Here is a 21,579-nt window from a genome sequence, read left to right on the forward strand (position 1 = left end):
CTGTCAGAGCTCAAAGCCTGACCTGGGGCTCAAACGCATGAACTGTAAGATCATGACCTGAGCCGAAACCAAGAGCCCGCTGCTTAACCGCCTGAGCCATGCAGGCGCCTCTCTTGTTAGAGGTTTTAACCAAATGTCTAAGGATCCTTGACTATTTATTCATATTATGAGTGAAGCATTAGAAAGCTAATTAGAATCTGGGAACAGGGGTTTCACCATTATGACTTCTGCACTAGATAGAATTCTAGTAGGTCCTCCGTAACAAATTTATTTCGGAAAATTTCTATTACTAGCTTGTTACGATGAAAAGAAAAAAAAAACTGGGATGGATTTTGTATTTCAGCAGTGTTTTCTTGGCATCTACTGAAGTCATCATATACTCTTTAACCTTTAATCTGTCGGTATAATTTCCTAATGGTAGGGTTTCTAACAGCAGTATTTCAGAAGGGCTTTGCTGCCCTTCTCCAAGGAGAAGCTAAAATTTTCTACTTTTTAAGAAAAGGGTGGGAAGGTTGACCATGCCATTCATGCTGCCTGTGTTTAGGGCGGGCACTGCCCTCTTTCTGCTCTATGCCATGCAGAAGTTACGATTTTCCTTTTCAAAACAAGCATTTGGCCGAGAAAAATGATGGCATACTTTAAGGAGTCAGCTAAGTTTGTTGTGATCCTGACATTTTTTGCGTGTTTAATATAGTTTTTGCTTCATACACGGCCCATATGGAATTCAGTCTCCTCATGATAAGTAAGGCATCGCATCGGACGCATCTTAAGGGGGAGAAAAGGTATTTACAAAATGTTTCTTCCGTGAGCCCCTCGTCTGTGGTTTAGCTGCTTTCCTTACCACAGCATAGTTTTCCTCCTACTCTTTATCGTCACATGGCAATCAAAAGACCATGGCTTTTTTTTTTTTTTTTTTCCCTGCAGTACTGTGCTTCTCCACATACTTCCCTAAAGAAAAAGGAAGAGTCAGAGGGCTATTCTAATCATTAGTAGTAGCTGTGAAAGAGTGTCTGAGTTGCATGATATGCCAAAGGACATTTAGCTAAATAGTTACTGGTAGTGTGAAAAAAATGAGAGACAGCCTCGAGATGTGACAGAAGAGGCCTACACCTGAGAACGAAGCCGGGAGGCCGGAGGCTCATTTCTATCATCACTGGCAACTCACTGGCCCCACTGGGCCTTAGTTTCTGTGTATGTTAAATAAGGACGGTTGACTTCGCTGGATGACCCCCGTAGTCTTTTTGGGCTCTGATAGACTTTTGTGGTCAAAGCAATTTCAACTCTAGAAAATGTTCAGTAAGACATTTGCACTTCCTTTTCTAAATGTGAAAACCTCATTAAGATGACAATATTCCAGAATTGAGTATTTTCCTCTTCACTGTGAACACTGTTTTGTTCTTAAGTATATGAAATATAAGCCTTCCTGGAGAACCCAAAAATATCCTGTATAGTAGGCACAAAATGACTCCCCCCTCGCATGCCCATGTCTTAACCCCCAAATCCTGTTAATATGTTGTTTACATAGATGTGAGTAAAATCTCCCTCTCCAGAAGGAGAGGGTAGCCTGGATTATCTAGGTGGGGGTCAATCTAATCACAAGGGTCCTTATATGTGGAAGAGGAAAGGAAAGAGGTGAGAGTGATGTGATGTGAGAAATGAACCTGCTACTGTTGGCTTTGAAAATGAATGAAGGGACCCATCAGCCAAGGAATGTGGGCAGCCTCTAAGAGCTGGAAAAGTCAAAGAAATGGATTCTCCCCTAGAACCTCCAGAAGGAATGCAGCCCTTTGAAACTTTGATGTTAGCCCCATGAAACACATTTTTGTTTTCTAACCTCCAGAGCTATGAGATAATCAATCTGTTTCGTTTCAAGCCACTATTTTTGTGATAATTTGTTGCAACAACAATGGGAAATTAGTATAGTTCGTCAGCTCTGGCCTTTACTATATTGAGCAAATGTACCTTCGTCTTTAATGTATTTCTATGCATGTTGTTCACGTGTGTGATAGCAAATACTTCCATTCTGCCTTAATAATCAAGAATTATTTCATGTTATTGTTTATATGATAGCTAAAGGAATACCTAGCAAATTGACTAACTATGCCTCTGTGTACCATTATATTCCTACATTTAATTATTCCCTGGGACTACTTTTTATTCTTAGAATTCCTAGAATATTGGATCTGGAGAGAACCGTGAATATGATCTAATAAAATGTAATCCTCTTTTCACAGGAGAGGAAATTGTTACCTGTTGAGCTTAAACCCGTGACTTTCCCATAATCATCCCGCAAGCTGCCTATAACACGAAGATCAAAATTGAGGATTTCTGGCTCCCAGTCTAGGGTTTGTCTTCCTACACCATAGGCTCTCCAACGGAAAGTGTTAGGACATGAAAATATTTAATAAATCTGACCTCTTAATGTGAAATAGGAGGGAGTGTGAAAGCCAAATGTGTCTTGTGTAGTTCAACTCATTTTCACCTGAGAAACTGTATAACACAGTGGTTCTGACCTGGGACCCCAAAGGGTCCATACAGTACCCTCTACACAAATCCCATCTCTAGCACTCACCAGCAATGGGAACCTAGTTGAGTTATTTAATGTCTCCATGCCTCCATTTCTTTATCTGTGAAATGGAGATGGTAATTGTACCGAACTCATAAGGTTGTGGGAGATTTCAATACATTAATAACTGTAAAGCTCCTAGGAGAAGGCCTGGACCGTATTTACTACCAAGTAATTAGGAGCAATTCTATTATTAACAGTAGGCTGTATAATAAAGACAAACTATTTTTAGTTGAACAAAAGAACACTCTTTACGAATATTAATATTATTAATATTTATTCCTGCTGTGCTTATTAGCCACCTCCTGCGGTGAAGGCGTGAATACTTAATCCTAAAACAGGGCCCATTGTTCAGATAAATTGCCTGTAGACTGAAAATCTTGTACTCTTGCGTGCCATCAGACGTTTTGTGGACAATTAGCACATGACTATCATGAGTGCTCTTGCTAATTAAAGTCGCATTAATACCAAAGAACTGTACAATGGCTGGTTCTATACTGTCATTTCTGCAAGCTGCATTGTTCCAAGGACAAAGCGGCTGATGTACTGTTTCTTTCCTTTCATAATGCTGAGCATGGGTATCTGATAGACTTGCTTAGGCTGGCAAACTTTTGAGCAGAAGTGCTAGATTTGTATGCATCTTCGAGAATTGGGCAGTTTGAAGCTAAAGTGAGCTAGGAAAGAAATAGGAAGTGAAAAAGTAGAACGGAAAGACATAGGTAGATAGAGGAAGAAAAAAGAGGAAGGAGGAAAGAAGGAGACTTGAAAAGACATGAAAGATAAATGAAACCACTTAAATGGAGAAGAGTTTAAGAGCCAAACAGGAGACGCTCCAGGCAGAAGGGTTTTCTATTGAAGTGTTTCTGATGCCAGACCAGTGCTTTGCAGGCTGTAATGTACATCAGAATAGACCGGAGGACTTGTTAGAACAATTTCCTGAGTCCCATCTGCAGGGATCCCGATCCAATAGGTTAGAGTGGAGCCTAATGCAAATTCTAACAAGTCCAGAGGGGGACACTGAGACTGCCGGTCTGAGGACACTTTGAGAACCTCTGGGTCATACTATAGTCACACAAAATAAAAATAGTAGTTCTCTGCTTTTTTTAAATTGAGCTATGTTTTTATACATAGTGAATTGCACAGATTATAATGGTCTTGGTTTGCTACCCTAAGCAATTCCCTCCTAAGTCATGTGAAGATTTACCTGTCTCCATCGAGGATAGCAGGAGACTTTTTTGAACACAGTCCTAGTGTTCCCGAATAATAAAATGAACTTCAGTGAGTTTTTTAGCTCTTTGAAGAAAAACATATATTCTATAACCTGGCATTGAATGCCAAAGAACTAGAAAGCACCTACATTATCTTGTTTATTCCTGGAATATTCCCAGGCTCATGTAAGCTATAGCCCATTTTTTTAACATGAAATTTATTGTCAAATTGGTTTCCATACAACACACAGTGCTCATCCCAACAGGTGCCCTCCTCAATACCTGTCACCAACTTTTCCCTTCTCCCCCACCCCCCATCAACCCTCAGTTTCTTCTCAGTTTTTAAGAGTCTCTTATGGTTTGGCTCTCTCCCTCTCTAACTTTTTTTTTTTCCCTTCCCCTCCCCCCATGGTCTTCTGTTAAGTTTCTCAGGATCCACATAAGAGTGAAACCATATGGTATCTGTCTTTCTCTGTATGATTTATTTCACTTAGCATAACACTCTCCAGTTCCATCCACGTTGCCACAAAAGGCCAGATTTCATTCTTTCTCATTGCCAAGTAGTATTCCATTGTGTATATAAACCACAGTTTCTTTATCCATTCATCAGTTGATGGACATTTAGGCTCTTTTCTATCTCTTATTTATTATTCCATTTGAGACGAGGAAATTTGGGTGTGTTATATATTGCATTCTCTCCTGTTCTTTGAATTAGCCATTCACTGGCTTTATGTAATACATAATCTGAGACATTGGCCAAGGAAGTTCTTGAGATTGAAATTCTTCAGCAGTGCATCTGAACCCCTAGGATCTTGTTAAAGATGCAGATTTTGATTCAGTGGGCCAGGCGTGGGGTTCACAATTCTGCCCGGGTAAGAAATTCACAAATAATATTGATGTTGTGGGTCCACAACATTACATTTTCAGTAGTGAGGCCCTGTCTGGTGTGTGTAGGTGTGTAGGTTCTCTAATTTTAGCCAGTGCCAGAAGGGATGGAGGGCTTGTTAGAACATGGAGTTTTGGCCTCCACCCCAAGTACCTCAATCAATGGGAATGAGGCCCCAGGGTTTGCATTTCTGAATTCTCAGATGATGCTGGGGAAGGAGCAGGGAGCACACTCTGACAGCTAACGAGCTATTAACCACCCCTCTCATTTTGCTGATGCTAAGGGACTTGTCAACAATTGCCACTGCTAGTGGACAACATCTACCTTCAAAGAGCTCTGACAGAATCACTAGTGGTCTCTTGATGGACAAACCCAATGGGTTCCTTTTGGTCTTCACATTTCTTGGCTTCTCAGTGGCTTCTGACCATTGTTGCTCCCCTCTTGAACCCTCATCTCTCTTGGGTACAGTAATAGAATTTTCTCTTTTTGCTTCCTACTTTTCTAACTCTGTTCTAATTTCAGACTCTTACGTAAATTTCTCTTTTTTTCCGTCCCCGTGCTTTAGCCCCACAACTGTGCTTTAGTTCAGCCCCTTATCATCTGCCACCTAGATCATGTCACTACTTTCCTACTGAATCCTTCTGCCTTGGTTGAGTCTCCAAGCCATTCTCCCCACCTCTACCTGAGCGATCTTTATAAAATACAGGAGTGATGGTATTCTCGCCCTGCTTAAAACCCTTGGTGGCTTCCCGTTTGCCACAAGATGCCTTCCAAACTCTTCAGCTTGGCTGACTTGGCTCTCTGTAATCTGACTTGTCTCACCTTTTCTCTCACCACACCTACTTTGGAATTTTCCTTAAAAACAACCAATTCCCATTGAGGCTACACGATTTTGTGCTCCTTTCTCTTCCCAGAATTCTTCCCTTCCCATTTTTCCCAACCTGCTAAACTACCAAACACCTCAACTTTCATGTGTCTCTCCTCTGGACCCTTACTGTGACCATCCCAGGAAGTAGTGAGTTCTTTCTTCTCGTGCCCGCGCATGATGATGACGATGCCAGTAATACCGGATTATAAAAGTCTTGAGAACAAAAAAAATTATTTTTTCAGCCTGGTGTTCCTGGCGCATTGCTCAGTGCCTGACACGTCAGTCACCTTGTTTTCTGAACAAATGAATGAATCAGTGATCGAGGGAGAAGCAGCTGATAAAGACCTTTGGGGACTGCATTAGTCTCCCGAGTCTGCTTACAAGAACCGAAATATATTACCTCTGAGTCCTGGAGGCCGGAAGCCTCAAGTCAAAGTGTTGGGGGGCTGTGTACTCTCTGAAGGCTCTAAGGAGAGATTCCTTCCTTTTCTTTTCCAGACCAGCTATTCCTCGGCCTGTTGCTGTTACCACTTCAATCTCTGTCCCATTTTCTCCTCTTCTAGTCTGTCTCTTATAAGAACACTTACTGTTTTTAGGGCCCATCTGGATAGTCCAGGATGACCTCATCTTGAGATCCTGAGCTTAATTTCCTCTGCAAGGACCCTTTTTCCAAATAAGGTCCCATCACAAGTTCTGGTGGCTGGGACCTGGACACATCTTGCTGGGGGCCACCATTCAACCCACTGAAGGGACTGCGAGAAAAACAGAGATGGTATCTCTACATAGAAATTGGAAAGAGACAGGTAATCCTCATCTTCCTTCTAGATCCCATGTAATAACAATGGATAGAAGGTAGTAGACATACACTCTGTTACTGTAGTTCTCCTCAATCAGTTATCATCCAAAGACAAACTCATTTTTGTTAAAAAAAAAATCATTAAGTGCGTGTGTGTGCGTATGTGTGTGTATGTTGGGTGCCTTGGTTCAAGCACGAAGAATATTCTCCTTTTTGCCTAAGACATACCAACTCCTTCCCCCTAAGCTTGAAAAATAAAACACAAGCATCGCATCTACTGGTCTTTGAAAAGTAATCCTTTCTGAACTCATTTTGGTTTTCTTACAACTTCACATTTGTCCTGGAGGAGAGGAAATGATTTCACTTCCTGGTATGGTACCTTGCCTTTGTCAGCATTAGGCGCTTCACAACTACTTTTGATGAAACTGTTAATTGGTATTGGATGAGTGCAAGCAGAGACGTGGGGTTGGGAGAGGCAGTCATGGAAACTGTGAGGACAGGAGACTGGGCAAAGGCAGAGGGAAGGCGTTCCAGGTTCCGGCCCAGCCACTTGCCCTCCAGTTCGCACATGATCGCCCAGCACCAAAGCCAGGGTTTCCAGAGTGGACAGATTTCATTTCCATTAGTGCCTGACTGACAATCGCCAAGATCAAGCCTTTCCCTCTGACTCTACAGTTGAAGTGCGAAGACTTTCTCAGCTCCTCTGCGACTGTGTGTGAGCTCAAGAGAACTGGGGAAAATGAAAAAATACAGGACGAAGAGTCCATAGTGTTACATTTCCCCTCAGTTTTCCACAAGACAAGAGAACAGCACAGGATACTGTAATTTGTCAAACCCCCAAACAAAACAAAACAGGTCTGTTGTTAATACAGACAAGTGGTCACAGCTGCAGAAAAGTTTCCACATGAAATCTTTCAGTCCTAACCGGTCATTTTGCAGTTTGGGGATCACTTTTCCAGGATCCTTTTTTCCCACCAGCGTTTATCCATTTTAACTATTTGTCCCACGCTGCAAGGTCCCCTCTGGTAGATGTGTTTCTCACAGTGCTGCTCTCCCACGGTTTTCTGATGTTCTATTTGGTGTCACCGGGACGTGTGTGTTAGTACACTTGACACTGTGGCTTTAGCAGTAAAAGTAAATGGTTTGATGATGTAATCTGTTAGAAGAGCTGCTGTCAGGCTCCTGTCTGTACCCCCACTTTCAACCTCCGGGTTGAGATACAACCCACCCCTCAAAGTGTGCAGCTCATGCGTGTCCCACGGATGAACACAGAGACGCTTGAAAGCCAGGCTGGCATACTGCTCAAACGTATGCTGCTCAGCCAGGTGTGCTGAGAGTGTTCCAAAGGTTTGCCTGTATTTTGGTGAAGTTGAATTTTCTAAGCTCCTTTGAATTGCTGCTAAAGTGAGAAAGCCACACTGAGAGAACGGGTGTTTGATCATTTAAGGCAAAAATGCAAACCTCAGGCGAACCTCAGGGAATCCAAAGGCAATTCAAAACAGAAAGAAGAGAGTTTTATGTGACATTGCTGTGATCGAAACTGATGAGTTATAAATTTTCACTGTTGATACTTAGCCTGTCTTCCTCTTTTGCCAGTATATATTTATCTCTTCGGGCATAATACCATGTTACAGGAAAACTGCTTTCATTTTGACTGCATTTGTGATACTCAGACACATAGAAATTGATGTTTACTTTTGAACTTACAAGAAAGAGTTTCCAAAGAATGGTGTAGCTTGTGACATAACTGTTTAACCTAGGCAAGGAAAAAGGGACTTCGGAGCCTTCGAAAAACACTTTGCCAGCACAGAGACAATTAGAATATGAATAATTCCAAAACTGAAATGACAAAGTGTTCATATTTGAAAGCCCTGTCCACAGCTTTCTACTCGGCAAATTGTATGGACTTTCAGAATTATTCAATGTAAAGCAAGGTCATAAAAATGGAGTTCAAATATAAAATAATTTTTACAGTACTTTTTACAATGTGTCCACTTATTCAGATGGACCGCCATTTAAATTAGTTAAGATGCTTTTTGTTACATTTGTTTATGTGCATTTAAAAGCCACAATTTTACAGATTTTATGTTACAGTTCAAGAAAAGGAGGAAAAATAAACAAGAAAAATTAAATGTTTTATACCTTTTTATTATAAAGTATTACAGGTTCATTGCTAAAAATCATGGAAATACAGAAAAATCTAAAGGCAAGAAAACCACTTACAATTTTACCACTTAATAGTAATCGTCATTAACATTTTTAGTATCACTTGTAACCTTTTTGTCTGTATATTATTTGAAACAAAAAAAAAAAAAATCAAGATCAACTAATGTGCCGGTCCATCCAAAGGATTTAACAATGCAGCTGGGGCAACTGAATATCCATATGGAAGAAAACAAATAAACTTGGACCCATATCTCACTCCATACATAAAAAATTTATTTGAGATAATGGGGCGCCTGGGTGGCTCAGTCGGTTAAGCGTCCGACTTCAGCCCAGGTCATGATCTCACAGTTCGTGAGTTCGAGCCCTGCATCGGGCTCTGCGCTGACAGCACGAAGCTTGCTTGGGATTCTCTGTCTTCTTTTCTCTTTGCCCCTCCACCATGCTCTCTCTCTCTCTCTCTCTCTCTCAAAATAAATAAATAAACTTAAAAAAACACATAAGGCATTAATCATCAGAGAAAGAAAAGGTTAAATTGGATGGTGCAGTTTTTTCTGCTCTATAAAAGACACCATTCAGAAATGACTAGACAAGTCATAAACTGAGAGAAAAAAATATTCTGAACACATATACGTGATAAAAGACTTGTATCTAGAATATATAAAGAACTCCTAAAAATCAATAATAAAAGGCCAAGTGAATTTAAAAATGACTGCATTATTTATTGCTACATAATGAGTTAGTCTACAACTTAGTTTAAAGCAACAAACATTTATTATCTCATGCTGTCTGAGGACCAGGAATTTGGGGGCAGATTAGGTGGGTGGCTATGTTTTAGTGTCACTCGTGAGGCTGCATTTGAGGTACAAGCTGGGGCTGCAGTCAACTGAAGGCCTGACTGGAGCTGGAGGACTCATTTCCAAGATGACTTACTCACAGGGCCGTTGGCAGGAGGCCTCATTCTCTTGCTACGTGGGCTTCTTTCTAGACGGCTTGAATGTCCTCATGATATAGCAGCTGTCTTCCCCTAGAGCGAGCAATCCAAAGAGCAGAGCAAGGAGGAAGTCATGATATCTTTATGTTGTAATTTAGACATCCACAGCACCACTTTTCCCATAGTCTATTCATTAAAAGCAACTCACGAAGTACAGCCCATATTTAAGGTGAGGGCAACTAGGCTCCGCTTTTGGATGGAGGGATAGCCAATGTTTTCTGCACATGTTTTAAAGCAACCACAAAAGATGATGTATGTAAATGAACAATACGTATAGAAAGACACATGGCCACTTCATCAGTCAATTAATACATGCAAATTAAATCCACTGTGAAGTACCATTTCAACCCATTAGGATGGCTAGGAAGAAAAAGATCGACAACACCAAATGTTGACGAGGATGTGAAGCAACTGGACCTCTCATCGCCGCTGGTAAGAATGTAAAATAGGACAAACATTTTGGTGACTTGGTTAGCAGTGTCTTATCAGGTTAACTTTAATGCTTACTCCACATCTGGTATTTTCCCGAGAGAAAGAAAAACATGTCCACAAAACTTTAGACGTGGCAATATTTATATTAGTTTATGCATAAACATTTAAAACTGGAAACATTCTAATGTTTATTGACAGGGAGAAGGAAAAACAGACTTAGACAATGGAATACTTATAAAATGGTATGTTCACACAATCAAATATTACTGAGCAATGCAAAAGAGTGAGCTCCTAAAACATCAACATCAAGAGTGAGACTCAAAGTGTAAGGATCTAATGATTCAGCAAAAGAAGCCAGACCCAAAAGAGTAAATGTTGTATAATTCCATTTCTATGAAGTCCAAGAATAGGCAAAACTAGTCTATAGAGATAAAAATAAGAAAATGGTTGCCTAGTGAGGATGGGAGAAGAGAATCAATTGGAAAGAGGCAAGAGGGGACTATCTGGGGGGATTCTGAAAATGTTCTAGTTCTTGTTTTGGACGATAGTTACACTAGTGTGCACAATTTCCAAAACTTATAAAACTGGACACCAAGATCTGTACATTCTATTATATGTTAATAATGCTGTAATAGAAAATAAAAATGATCACAGAGTTTTATTTATTGCTTCTTTGACATAATATTATACTGTGAATGTTTTCTGGTGCCCTTCAGTATTGTTTGAGAAAGTGTTTTGATGGCTACATAATGGTTTCATGATAGAAATATATTAAAATTGAAATTATAAATGTTAAGATTAATCCTGAATTTTATAAAAAAGCACGGATGAATTTTCTTTTAAGTATCTTGTTCTGTGTGCATTTGTGATTATGGGAACATTATATTTAAGGTTTTATATCAAGGAAATCTGGTGTTCCTAATTAGGCAATGAGGATTAAAGGTCTTTCATCATTAGGTATTTCCTGCTGGACCTTCTTTCCTTCCTTCCTTCTTTCCCTCCCTCCCTCCTTCTTCCCTCCCTCCCTTCTATCCTTCCTTCCTTCTATCCTTTCTCCCTTCCTCTGTCCCTTCATTCCTTCCTTTATTCGCTCGTTCCTTCCCTCCCTCTCTCTTTCCTTGTATCCTTTATCCCTTCCTCCCTCTTTCATTTCTTTCCTTCCTTCCTCCCCCCTTCTTCTTCTCTCTCCCTCTTCTTTTCCCTCTTTCTTTCTCCCTCCTCCCCACCTCCTGCCTATTATATTTTAGCCAACTTTTTATTTTGAAAAAATTCAATCCTACAGAAAAATAAGAGTATAATGAATATCTTAAATATCCTTCACCTAGGCTCACTAATTCTTAACATTTTGCCGCATTGCATTCTGTGAGTGTGTGTGTGTGTGTGTGTGTGTGTTTATACACATTTTCTTAAGTTGTACATGTTACTTCAGCATGTGGAAACAAAGGTAATAACCTATGAAATTACAACAAAAATGGTTACTCTCAATAAACTTAACATTGATGCAATAATGTTGTTGTATTTAATAATGTTAAATATAGAGTGCATATTCAGGGCACCTCGGTGGCTCAGTCGGTTAAGCATCTGCCTTGATCTCAGGTCATGATCTCACATTTATGGGTTCAAGCCCTGCGTCGGGCTCTGTGCTGACAGCTCAGAGCCTGGAGCCTGCTTCAGAATCTGTGACTCCCTCTCTCTCTGTCCCTCCCCTGCTCACTGTCTGTCTCTCAAAAAATAAATAAATGTTAAAAAAAAAAATAGAGAGTGCATATTCAAATTTGCTAAATTGTCCCCAAACTGTCCTTTATACGTTTTTTGAGTCAGTATCCAAACAAAGATAATGCATTGCATTTGGTTATTTCCTTAATCTCCTTTAACATATTCTAGAATAATCCCTCTATATTTTTTCTGTCTGACATATATTGGTATTTTGAGCTGTCCAAAACAACTGTCTTGTAGAATGTTCCACAACCTGGATTTGTCTGATTATTTCCTCATGATTAAGTTCAGGTTAAACATTTTTGGCAAGAACGCTGCATGAGTGATGTGTATAATGTGTTACATTATATAATGTCACTGTGTTATTTTACTGTTGAAATTAAGTTTGATCTCTTGGTGAGGATATTTTTACCAGATCACCATTTTTCTCTTTGGAGCTAAAATATCATCTGTGGAGTGATCATATGACTCTCCTGTCTTCCAGTACCACTCACCCAATAATTTTAACATTAACAAATGATTCTTACCTGATTCAGTTATTACAGTGACAGTTACAAAATGTTTTTCTAATTCTATCCTGTTTTTCACATTTACTAGCTGGCATTCTTCTGTACAACAGTGTTTTTCCTCTTTCCTCCTTCTCTATTTTAGTGTCATGGATTCTTTTAAAAAAATTTTTTTTTTTTTCCTAACACACAACCAGGTGCATCCTCTTACAAATGACTTGAATTATTTACATTATAATGAATGAAATTTTATATTTAGGCCTATGGAAATTCAGTCCTAAATATAAGAAGAATTTAGAGAACTTTATTTCCTGGATCTGTCCATATAGATGATGACATATATATCTACCAGTACCAAGAAACATGTGGGTGTACATAAATATACACACATGTATATATACATACAGATAAATATACACACATGTATATATACATACAGATAGAGACACATATTTTTCTCTGATATAAAAATAATATACGTCCATTGTAAAGATTTTAGAAAAGACAGAAAAGTACAAAGAGGAAAAGCATATACTTTATCCTAGTATTCAGTGATAACGAATATTAAAATTTTTCTGTGTTTTGTGGCTGGCTTCCAAGAGGTTGCCCAATGATCCTCACCTCCTAGTACTCGGGCCCTCGAGGAGCTTCCTTGTATATTGAAACAAGCTGATCTGTGTGAACATTAAAAGACTTTGAAAGGGATGATGTGTGACTTTTTAAGGCTAAGGCACTAAAGGGGTTACAGCTTCTGTTTGGTCTTTGGGGTTGTTCCCGCTGAGGGACTCCAACCACCCTGCTCGAAGACAGTCAAGCGTCTCTGGAGAGGCCCACGGAAGGAGGTTCTGAAACCTCCTACCAACAGCCAGCATCAACTGACCATCCATGTGAGTGAGCCACCTTGGAATTGGGTCTCCAGTGCTGGTCACACCTTCAGATGACTACTGCCCCAGCTAACATCTGCTTACAACCCCATGAGAGAACCGAAGCAAGAACCACCAAACTAAGCTCCCAGATTTCTGACCTGTAAAAACCATGAGAGCTAATAAATGATTATTGTTGTTTGTAAGCACGAATTTTGGGGTGATTCGTGATACAACAATAGATACGTAATAGAGTATTCTTCCACTTTTTTCTATTATATTTGTTTTTTCATTCAGCAAATGTTCACTGAACATTTGCTACATCAGGGAGGATGAAACCAGAGAAACAGAACCAGAAGGGAATATAAATGGAATATGTGTATGTGTGTATTTATTACAACGAATTGACCTACATATGCCAGCATGGGGGTGTCTAAGCAAGCCTGAAGTCCATGGGGCAGGCAGTTAGGAAGGGATGATCAGAAGTGGATTGGAGCCCCATGAGCTTAGGCTGCAGTTTGTCCACAGGCAACAATCAGTCAGGAAGAAAGATCCAGAGGGAAGGGAGAACAGGTGAACATTCAGCTGCTGGTTTGTAGTCTTGTAGCTCAGAGAAGTCCTAAGCTTTCTTTTAAAGGCCTTCCAGCTGACTTAGACAGGCCCACCAAAAGTAGTCTCTCCTTGGGTTAATTTGAAGCCAACTTGAGACTTCAATTACATTTGCGAAGTCCCCTCATAGCAGCACCTAGCTTAGTGTTTGATTGAGAAACTGGGAGAAGTATGTATGTATGTATGTATGTATGTGTGCCCCAAAATGGCTACCGCCTCCCTTCCTTTCTCCAGATCTTATGGGTCCTTTGTAGGCCACCCTATTTGGAAACACAATAGAAAGGGAATTCTGGGGTCTGCCGTTTGGCTTAACCAGGTCAACACTTTACAAAGCCAACATAGCTGGTATGCACTAGGCTTAGTTCTAGATCCTCGGGATACATTAATAAGTAAAACACACAAGATGACTGCCTAACGGAACTTGTATCTTAGTGGGAAAAGATAAGAAACCAACGTATAAAAAATAAGCCCTCTAAATAAACCTCCCAACAAATAAAAATACAGTATCAGAAAGTGAGAAGTGTTAAGAAAAGAAAATGAGGTAGTGGGATATGAGATGACTAGAGAATGGGATGTGGAGAGATTAGAGGGTGGGATACAGGGAGACTGGATGGTGGGATGTGGGGAGACTAGACAGTGGGATGTAGGGAAACTAGAGAGTGAGATACGGGGAGACTAGATATTTGGATATGGGGTGAGAGTTTACTAAGGTGGTCAGGAAAGGCTTCTTGGAAGAGATGGCATTTGAGCAGAGACCAAACAATGAGAAATTACTATCCAGCCATTTAAAGAAGAGAGGAAGGTTCTCCCATTGGGAACAGCAAGTACAAAAGCTCTGAAGTAAAAATGAGCTAGGCTTTTTCAGAGGACAGCCAGGAGACAGTGGGAGAAGAGGGAAGGGTAAATTCAAAGAGGTAACAGAAAGTCGGGTCAGGACTTTTATTCCGAGCACTATGGGAAACCACTGAGGGTTTAGAACAGAGGAATGACATGATCTGACCTACATTTTCAAAGGGATCAAGAGCCCAAGCAGGGAAACCAGTTAGCAGGCCATTGCTGAAATGTGGGTAAGAGAGATGATGGTGACTTGGACCAAGACTTCTGAAGCACAGAAGTTTCCAATGTGTTCTGTAGTCAGACAGGTTTGAAACAGCAGGAAGCTATAAAGTCAGACCTTTTCAGTCCTGACATTTTCTTTCTTCTCATGCTAGTGAAGATTCTTCAGAGAAAATAGAACCATATATATGTGTTTTTCAGCTTCCGTACTGTTTTTCATAATGACTGATCCAATTTACATCCTCACCAACAATGCGTGAGAGTTCCCTTTTCTCCACATTCTTGCCAACACTTACCTCTTCTCTTCTTGATGATAGCCAACTAACAGGTGTGAGGATAGAGATCTCTATACAGATCTCTATACAGATCTCTATAGATACTATATATGGAAGGGGAAGGATTTATAATGAGCAGCTGGCTGAGAAATGCCATGATTTTCTGTCTGCAAGCTAGAGCCCCAGGAGAGCCAGTGGGTATAATTCAGCCTGAGTCTGAAGGCCTGAGAGCCAAGAGAGCTGATGGTATAAATCTCAATCCAGGAGTCAGAAAAGATGAAATGGGATGTTCCAAATCAATTGGTGAGGGAGAAGAAAAGGAACCAATTCTTCCTTCCTTTGATTTTTGTTCTTTTTGGGCCCTCAAAGGATTGGAAAAGACCCACCCACATAGGGAGGTTAATTTACTGCATCCACTGGTGAAATGCTATTCTCATCCAGAAACTACCCACACAGATATACCCAGAAATAATGTTTAATCTGTGCATCCCATAGCCAGTCAAGCTGACACATAAAATTAACCATCACAGCTGGCTTCTCCAAATGATCACCTCTTACTGGTTAACATGGTACTTGTGACTAATTTTGCTTACTCAGATTCACTTAACATGAGCCACACACACAATATTATACATCAATACTGCATCTTTCTTCCATACCATATATGATTTTTACAAGGCTTTTAGAAATGTTCATGCTGTTTTCTATATTGATTAATATACTTAAGACATCAATAGAGAGCTGGAATAATGGACTCAAAAAATCAGCCATAAAAATTAAACACTTCAAAGAAAGCCGTTTTATTGTTTATTATCTATTCATTCATGACTGCGTCTTGCATTTGGATTGGGGTTTTTGTCTCATTTTCAACAATTTCATGTCCTGCATCTCCCCTGACCTCCACAACATTCCCAGAGGCGAGCAAGGCAAGATGATGCATAACAAAATGGACCAAGGTTGAAGGAAGCCTTCTGGTTCATTGTGAGTCCACTGGTTGTAAGACAGAACAGAAGGTTCAAGGGTAAGAAAGATTGTGTTGAGAAGTCGTCAACCTCGTAGGGAAGAACAACATGTAAACAGATAGCTGTAAGGGAAGATTATATGTGATAAGTAATATGAATAGCAGACAGGGATGGTTTGGGGAATAGGAAGGCAGAAGAATCAGATTGAGCAGAGGCAAAGAATATGCCTAAAATACCGCAGCCAGTTATTACAGTGTTCTTGGCACATATTAGCAATGAGAAGTTGGGCCAGTGGAAAGTCAAGGGTGTAAGTAACAAAAGTAAGGTCTGAGTCTGCCTCAAATAATATTTCCCTGAAACTAAGCACAGAAGATATTATTTTACTCACGGAAAAAAAAGAAAACTTTTTGGAAAATGTTAACCCTTGCAAGGTATTGATTAAACTGTTCATCTTCTGTGGCTGAAAATTTTCCTCAGGATTATAAATGACGTTGAATAATATTTGATTTTGAAGAGGATATATTTTTAATATCTAAAACATGTTTATGACTGACACTGAGAAACTGAGTCCGTGCATAGTGGAGCAGGACAGGAGATGAAACAATGACAGGAGTGTGGGAACCCTGCTACCCAGTGATGAAGCACAGATGAGACCTGAAGTGACAGGGCACCATGGATGTGGGACCAGTGGAGCCACAGCTCCTGCCCTCCAGGGAGTTATCTTGGGTCTGGCAGGCCCTGTTGGACAAGTGTGTACATTTCTTCGGGCACGGGCCCTGCATAGGCTGATCGTGGTCATTGTGCCCCACCATCAAAGCATAGCTCTGTCCTTTCTGTGTTGGGGGCGATGAAACCAGCAGTCATTTACTTTACATATTTATCTTCTTAAAAAAATTTATGTTTATTTATTTTGAGAGAGAAAGAGAGAGCGCGAGCAAGGAGGGGGCAGAAAGAGAGGGAGACACAGAATCTGAAGCAGGCTCCAGGCTCTGAGCTGTCAGCACAGAGCCCGAAGCAGGGCTCAAACCTCTCAACTGCAAGATCATGACCTGAGCCGAAGTGTCAGATGCTCAAATGACTAAGCCACCCAGTTGCCCCTACATATTTATTTTTTAAGAGGCATTTTCTTCCAACTGTAGCTAAGGAATATTGTGAATAAGTCAGGATGCTTGTGTTACAATAGGGTAGAAACCTCTCTCTTTTTTAGCATGGTGGTTCTTCTGTTGCTATTCTAAGGTATTTTATGGGGCGGTTTGAACAATATCCTTGCTTTCTTAGAATGGTCCTCACGAGAAATGCCATTAAATCGATGTATGTTTATGTATATGTACATATATATGCCCATGTATATATGGATATTTGTGTAGAAATTCCATTGCAGTAAAACCCATTAGATTGCAGATTTCTACACGATGAAACTGTTCTCAGAGCCTGTTTATTTCAAGCACTCTTTCCTTTTAGTACTCTATGACCTCCTCCTACACACTTATACTTTCTTAGATATCGAAGTGTAATACATTATTTCTAACATCTGAAAAAAAGGGCAATTATTCTCTAAGCTATTAGCAGCCAAAAAAATTAAGGAAATACGCGGGACTTCAAGGGAGTGCTTTATCCTAATTTTTATACAAAGGGACTGATTAATATGTATAGGTAATTGTACAATAGGATTAATGTATTTCTTTGATCATGACTACATGTGTAATTAATTTGGGAGCAGAAAGGTAGCTTGAATTCTTTATTTCTTTTCTTTTCAAACATCTATTATTTATTTTTTTATCTTTTATATTTTGAGAGAGACAGAGGGAATGCCAGTGGGGGCAGGGGCAGGGGCAGGGAGAGAGGGAGAGAGAGGATCCCACGTAGGCTCCGTGCTATCACTGCAGAGCCCAACGCCAGGCTCCATCCCAGGAACCATGAGATCATGACCTGAGCCAAAATCAAGAGTCAGATGCTCAACCCACTGAGCCACCCAGGCACCCCTCTTAGGATTTCTCTATAAGAAGAAGACAACTCCCAGGAATTGGCAGGATGCATGGTGGTCTGTTTGAGGAAAGAACGGAACTGTGCCATACATCTACTCAGTGTCCATGAGAGACACAGACACACGCACAGAAAAGCAACTCACTTCAAATACTACAGAGCAACAAAATAACTGTGGGCTATTTCCCGGGGTCAACATAGATTCACATCAGCTTCTACTTTCCCAGTCAAATCTGCATCACCGTGTATTCGTAATTGTCAGCAGGCAGTAACTCTAAGGCACTGTGATGTTTCAATCATAAAAAGGGATTAAAGCCATTTGTATAAACTCCGCTTACTAACGTAGGAAACCTACTGAACATTTTTAGGAAAATTATCAAGCCCTAAGTTTGAAACAAAAAGGGATTCCATTTAAATCCGTCTTAACCTTCTATTTTGTTCGGGGCTAGGTCTTGGTATTTCTAAAATGAATTTCAGTCGCTAAAAGAATAAACTATTTAGGAATTACCAGAACCGTTTCCTGAAATTTTGAAAACACTTAAAATTTCATATTAGCGTGTCGTGGAATTCAAACTACCTTTCTGCTCCCAAATGAATTATCCGTGTAGTCATGATCAAATGATCATCTGCTTTGAACAATGTGTATTTGTGTATGTGTGTGTGTCTGTGTTTAACTTCTATTGGTGCTAATTTACTCAACAAGGAAGGTCCCAAAGACCTGGGAAATTATTATTTGTATGGTTTTGTAATATCCATAACAAAGGAAATTTGGCCAACCATCTCATTCCAGATTTTGAGTGGATGACAATTTTGGCAGGAAGAAGAATATAATTTAGTAAGTCAATGAAACAAATATTTAAAATAGGCCTCTATCTTTATAGAGAAAGATGATGCAAACATTGTATGAAAAATAGAAGCCAGCTCTTTAAATTGATTTATGTGGTCTGTTTTAACATGTCAATATTTTATGTGCTATATGTCTGTCAGTAATCTGTTTTCATGGGCAAGCTCATTATAAATGTGCACTTATTGGAGGTGAGCTTTATCTTCCTTTCACACCAGGCCTTATTTAAAACTAGACAAATACACTGGGGAGCCTGGGTGGCTCAGTTGGTTAAGTGTCTGACTTCGACTCAGGTCATGATCTGGTGGTTCAGGAGTTCAAGCCCGCTTCGGGCTTTGTGCTGACAGCTCGGAGCCTGGAGCCTGCTTCAGATTCTGTGTCTCCCTCTCTCTCTGCCCCAGCCCTGCTCACGTTCTGTCTCTTTCAAAAAAAAAAATAAAAACATTACAAAAAAAACTAAACAAATACATTCTTGATTTTAGGTATATATGCAGTGCTTTCTGTTTCTTGTTTTTGTTTTTTGTTTTTTTCCCACAAATTCATTACTTTTGTAAAGACTCTGTGAGTCTTGTAAGCTTGATCGTAATTGCTAATATTAAGAAGACAGGCATGGAACCTTAGAGGTCATCCACCTAAGGAAGATGATTTTCTTCCAGTGATTCACTCAACATCACCAAGAAATACCCCTTTGGGTCTAGTTTCCTTATCTGTGAAATGAAGGTTTTGCCATGGCTAATTGCTAAGGGTCCTCTTTTTGTGATTCTATAAAAACAATTACTTTTGAGATTTCCTTTTAACATAAGATATATGGGAAGTTTGGGATCTTTTAGCATAAAAATTTAAGAAAATAGGAATCAGGAAGATATAAGCAGGAATTAGCCAGATATATAGATTCATGTAAAAAATCTCATTCAGGATTAGGTAAAATGAAAATCCCAGGATTGGTATGTGCATGTATGGAATATTGTTTTGGTTTTACATTTTAATGTGCAACTGTGCCTGCCCTAACAAAATGAGTTTTTAAGCAGTAACGTTTTCCCTAAAGAAAAAAATTTAATTGTCAGTTGTGGTCTGTGTAGGCAGTGTGTAGGCAGGACTCTCGGCTTCCAGGAAAATTTCTGTCTTTACAAAAAGAGATTTCCCAGCTACCTTTTGAATTATTTCCCTAAAAACACGACTTGCTTGATGGCAGAAGTGACCTGTGGCTGCCTCCAACTTTACCTGAGTTGCGAACAGAAGCTGAGAGGAAAGAGACAGGAGGTGTGGTCAGAGGGGCTGGGAGGCGGTGGGCCCAAAGCTTTTGCGGAAAATGGTCCGACTGACTGGATCTCCATGAGGGCTATCGATTGCTGACAGCTGGTGTGGGTTGAACTGAGTCCCTCTCAAATTCATTTGTGGAAGTCCTATCGCCTAGGACCTCAGGATATGACTTTAAGGGGAGACAGTGGCTTTGCAGAGGTAATCCAGGTAAAACGAGTCCATTATATAACTGGTGTTTGTATTAAAAGGGGAAATATGGAAACATACATATACGGGAAGAAGGCCATGGGAACATGAAGACAGCCTCCTACAAGGCAAGGAGTGAGGCCCAAAACAGACCCTTCCCACACAGCCCTCAGAAGGAATCAACTCCCCACACTGCCATCAGAAGGAATCAACCCAATTTAACTCTTGATTTTGGATTTCTAGCCTCCTGAACTGTGAGATAATAAGTTTCTCTTATTTAAGGAACCCATGTCGTGGTACTTTGTTCAGCAGCCCTAGAAAACTGACACAACACTCAGCCTGAATACATTCAAGGAATAAGTAAGCAGCAAAAAATTCTGATTGTATTGGAGTCTTCCCACAGAGAAGTGAAACTTATTTGGTTTGTTTGAAATGAAACTGGGTATCTTTTTTTGTATGGTTTTATTTGTAATCAAAAGACTTTTTTTTTAACTGAAAAACAATTATACACACACACATATACCTACACATATATACACATATATGCATTCATATGCTCCCATAAGTGTTGTTAAAAAAGTTAAACTATATAGAAATATAGAATGTAAAATAAAAGCTATTTTCCAGTCCTCTTTCCTCAGTTTTAAATACCTCCCTAGCACTTTGCTGTTTGATATCTAGCATTGTATTTTTACAGTGCTAGATTCTTAATGTTACACTGTACAAACTTTAATACAATTCCAGTCTGATACCGGAGTTCTGCTAAAACAGTACATTTAAGAGTCTGTACTATGGGACCATGTTATAAGTGGGCTTTTATATACTTCTGTTATCTCAGCACCATGGGTAAGCTATAAAATAGGCCTAGTATTTTAAGTTACATCCTATAATAGGTCACATGTTTAGAATTTAGTATAGTACCAACCAAGGAAGAATTTTTTTAAAAATCAACTATCAACTTTGTTTTTTTCCTGGCTTTGTTTCTTTTACTACTTAAAATATTTTTATAGTTAAGGAAAAAACAACGGACTTCATCTTGTTAAAGCCTTTTTCTAGGAACCAATACTAAATGACCTGCCTTCTCTGAAGTTTGAGTCCGTTATAGTACAGTGATACCCCTTTTATAGAGAACTCAATAAACCAGTAGCTCACCTACCTGAAATAATAGACTAGGACTTTAGGTATAAAGGTCTCTGAATAGACTAAATGAACATTGCAAAATCTGCACAAGAAAGCTCAGACCTTTATCAACAGACGTGTCCCAGAAGTTGTTAATTGGTGTGTGTATGTTCGTGTTCAAATATAGCTCCAACAACTTATCATGAGTCCAAAGTAGAGTAGGGGCGCCTGGGTGGCTCAGTGGGTTAAGCGACCGACTTCAGCTCAAGTCATGATCTGGTGGTTCG

The 21,579-nt window shown here is 39.8% G+C and overlaps 1 long non-coding RNA gene across 2 annotated transcripts in view; it reads left to right on the forward strand.

The window, feature by feature from the left end:
• Positions 1–21,579, forward strand: part of LOC128777655 (uncharacterized) — a 118,773-nt gene that overhangs the window by 41,596 nt on the left and 55,598 nt on the right. The gene's annotated exons all lie outside the window — the stretch shown is intronic.

This window comes from Panthera pardus, unplaced genomic scaffold (genome assembly GCF_024362965.1).
Source record: "Panthera pardus isolate Hobbes unplaced genomic scaffold, ASM2436296v1 HiC_scaffold_17, whole genome shotgun sequence".
Lineage (NCBI taxonomy): Eukaryota > Metazoa > Chordata > Mammalia > Carnivora > Felidae > Panthera > Panthera pardus.